Source organism: Jaculus jaculus, chromosome 17 (assembly GCF_020740685.1).
Source record: "Jaculus jaculus isolate mJacJac1 chromosome 17, mJacJac1.mat.Y.cur, whole genome shotgun sequence".
Lineage (NCBI taxonomy): Eukaryota > Metazoa > Chordata > Mammalia > Rodentia > Dipodidae > Jaculus > Jaculus jaculus.
Genome location: NC_059118.1, coordinates 36,500,116 through 36,504,303, shown reverse-complemented (window position 1 = coordinate 36,504,303; position 4,188 = coordinate 36,500,116). Strand labels below are relative to the sequence as shown.

General features: G+C 39.4%; 1 non-coding gene across 1 annotated transcript; it reads left to right on the top strand.

Annotated features, from left to right (window-relative positions):
* Window positions 1–2,142: 2,142 nt before the first annotated feature.
* Window positions 2,143–2,249, top strand: LOC123455726. The gene has a single exon (XR_006634101.1). It is a non-coding gene; the product is annotated as a U6 spliceosomal RNA (small nuclear RNA).
* Window positions 2,250–4,188: the final 1,939 nt, after the last annotated feature.

The window sequence follows — 4,188 nt, the reverse complement described above, 5'->3', positions numbered from 1 at the left end:
GTAGTAGAAAATGCAAATCTAATAGAACAAGTCCAAAACTAGAAGCTCTCAAGAATAGAGTCAGCCATGTGGAGGATAGAAACTCTGATCTGGAACAGAACATGAGGGAATTGTGGGATACCCTTAAAGGTCCTAATAACAGGATCATTGGAATTCCAGAAGGAGAAGAAATTCAGACCAAAGGCATGGAGAACTGATTTAACAAAATAATCTAAGAAAATTTCCCTATTCTCTCAAAAGAAAGGCCCATCAAGATACAAGAATCCAACAGAACTCCAAGCAGATTGGACCAAAGGAGAAACATTCCAAGACATATTGTCATTAAGACTCTAAACATTGACACCAAAGAGAAAATCCTAAAAGCAGCTAGGGAAAAACAGTACATTACTTTTAAATGTAACCCAACCAGAATTACTTCAGACTTCTCAATGGAAATCTTGAAAGCCAGAAGGGCCTGGAATGAACTATAAAGTCTAAGAACCTATAGCTTCCAACCCAAACTACTCTACTCACTAAAAGTATCACTCATAATAGATGGTGAAAGAAAAACCTTCCATGACAAAACTCAGCTTTATAATTATATGAACACAAAATCAAACCTACAGAGAATATTTCAGGAAATCCTCCACACAGAATAATCTAATAACCAAACTGAAATACCTATAAGAAGAAGATCATGATAACCAAACTCAGAGAAGGCACAAAAACTTTAAAGTCCACGAAAACACCAAACCACATATACCAACACAATATGGCAAGGATCAAATCAAACTTCACAGTCATCATCTTAAATATTAATGGCCTTAATTCACACATCAAGAGACACAAGCTAACAGGATGGATCAGAAAATTAGACCTCTCAATCTGTTGTCTTCCAGAAACCCACCTCACCACTAAAGACAGATACCTCCTCAGGGTGAAAGGGTGGAAAACAATATTCTAAGCAAACAGGAATAAGAAATAAGCAGGCATAGCTATATCAATATCTGATATAATACACTTCAAGCCAAAAATAATCAAAAACAACAAAGAAGGCCACTTCCTATTTATCAAGGGAATGATCCATCAAGAGGATATTACAATCATAAATGTGTATGCACCATACACAGGGGCAGCATGGTTCATAAAGCAAAATCTACTTGACAATAAAACAGGAATAACCACCAACACCATCATAGTTGGGGACTTCAATGCACCATTATCAGTAATTGACATATCATTGAAATAGTAACTCAACAGGGAAGTAAGAGAGCTCAATAAAACCATAGATAACTTAGACCTAACAGACATCTACAGAACATTCCAACCCAAATCCACAGACTACACATTCTTCTCAGCAGCCCATGAAACAAACATTCTCTAAAATAGATCATATACTGGGTCACAAAGCCTGCCTCCATATATTTAGGAAGATTGACATAATTCCCTGCATGATATCAGATCACAATGCTATTATTGCTAGAAATTAACAACAAAAGACCCACTAAGAATCCCATTGGCAACAAGGAGGGACCACTGGGAGGAGCTAGGACATGGATGAGCCTAACAATGGTACCAACTTGACTGTATTCACTGAATACAAAACTAATTAATAAAACATAAATTAATTAATTCAAAAATAAAGGTGTGTTCCATGATGGCTGACTCTAGCTTGTTTTCATTTTTAAACATTTTATTGATAATTTTCATACATGAAAATAATATAATTTAATTATAACCCCTCTCATTACTTTTGTTTTGTTTTGTTTTTGTTTTTCGAAGTAGGGTCTCACTCTGGCTCAGTCAGACCTGGAATTCATGATGTAGTCTCAGGGTGGCCTTGAACTCATAGTGATCCTCGTACCGCTGCCTCCTGAGTGCTGGGATTAAAGGTGTGTGCCACCACCCCTGGCTTCTCATCACTTTCTTTGTCTCCCCTCCCCATCTTTTTTACTGTACCCCTTCATATTTTCAATAATTTACAGTTTTAATCTTATGGTTGTGCTCTGGTTCTATTTTAAGCATTGGCAATCTCATAAAAAGTCATGGCTTCAAAAAAGCACTACCTTGCCTGTCCATTTTGTTCTTTATCTGAGAATTCCAGCAGGGCAAGGCAAAGAGAAGGTAGAAGAACTTCATTCAAAAAAAAAAAAAAAAAATCTTGTGCTCACTTCGGCAACACATATACTAAAATTGGAACGATACAGAGAAGATTAGCATGGCCCTTGCGCAAGGATGACACGCAAATACGTGAAGCGTTCCATATTTTTGATGGATGGGAGGGCGGGGAGGACATCGAAGGGTGGAAAACAGTAATCTGGACCCAAACAGCAATGGTACCATAAAATTCTACTTCCTAAAAGACAGACCAAATGGCTGAACCTTCTCTAGACCCTTACAGGAAAAACCTGAACCACAAGACACTGGAGAGGGTAGGATCAAGACTAACCTAAATCTTCTACATCTTCCCTCCCTCCCTCTCCCCCTCTCCCCTCTATCTCTCTCCTCTCTAACTCTTGTATATTAGTTATGTTTTTCCTCAATTTCTTAATGGGCACTGACCTGTAACCCCCACTTCCAGCTTGGGCCTACCATCCACAATGAGCTTTTGATCAGAGAAACCTACAAGGTTTCCCAAAACAATGACAGACTTCTGTCAGAGTACTTGATGACCCACCAAAGGCCAGTGGTAAGACCCTATTGCTGAAGACTCCATATGCAGCTGACACGTAAAATGGAATGGCATGGCTGGAAGCCAGGAGAGAGTCAGTCCCTAGACAGTCAGCGTGTCTAGTGCCAGAAGGTGCTACATGGGTGACTGGGGGAAATGACCAATATCTGTCCAAGCAACTCATTGTCTAACCTAATTAGCAACAAATAACATGATGTGATGCCCACACAAGTGCAATAGTGGCACACAGCCATGGTGAGGAACCAACTGCTCTTGATTTGGCTAACTGATCTCCTCAGTGGTATGAGACCCATAGCTGGAGCTGGGAAACAAGTCAGAACCATACCCAAACAGAAGCCCACTCTACAATATCAAGCTACCATCAATCATGGGGTATAAGAGGGCCTACACCTATCAAACTCTCTATCAAAAAAGTAAGTGTTATCTCAATTTTCTGGGTGCTAACTTACTCTCCGTTGGAGAATCTGCTTCTCTTTTTCAGATAGATGCAGATCCTAAGGAGAGAGCTGCCCCAACATACCTCAAAAGGGGCCCAATTGATACTAAGGACAATTGGCGAAACAAGCAAGGGTGATGTTTTCCTGTGAACCGGATACCAGCACAAAGGGGAAGGAGAGCAACGCAGAGAAAAATCAACTCCTACCAAATCAGAGAGCCAGAGCCTCAGAGGCCCCCAACACCTCAGCACTGAAGCAGACCAAAAATGAACCCAACATGGCTCAGGGAAATTTTGCAGAAGAGGGGGAAAGAATGTCAGAGTCACATGTTGGGTCATGATTTGCAGAGACATTTATCATACCAATAACTGGGGGCTAACTCCACAATGCACGACCCATTTACATCAACAAGGAGGGTCCAATGGGAGGGGGCAGATCATAGATGAGCCTAAACAATGGTACCAAACTGCCTGTATTTGCTGAAAAGAAAACTAATAAATTAAATTTAAAAAAAAGAAAATAAATATTAAAAAAAATCTTTAGCATTTTTGTCCAAAAATAAATAAACAAGTAAATAAATGAATAAAATCTAAAGCTGAGCGCATGAACTTGCCTACTTATTTTATAACCCACTCAAAATAACAATCCACTAAATTAGAGAAGAATGCATACACAGCTCCATATGCGCAGTCAGGATAGGATGCTATAACAAGCGTCTGGGTGTTTTATAAAAAAAACAGAACTTAATTTCTCACTGTTTTGGAGACTAGATGTCAGACCACAGCTAGGGTGTTACTATAGTTGAGAAGCCTGTTGGCATATGACTTTCTTATTGTGTCCTTGGGATTTTATATGTAGGAATATTATTTCTCTTGATGGAGGCTGCATGCTTATCCAATTAACCCCTGATGGCCCTGCCTCTCATATCAGACCAAGGTCAAGATTTTGACATCAATTTGGTAGGTGGGGAAAACACAGATCTTCAAGGCATCATACCATACAGAACTATCTCATCACTGTTTGCTGCACATAATTTTTAGAAGCACAATATCTAATGCGACATATGCAGCTAGTAAATCT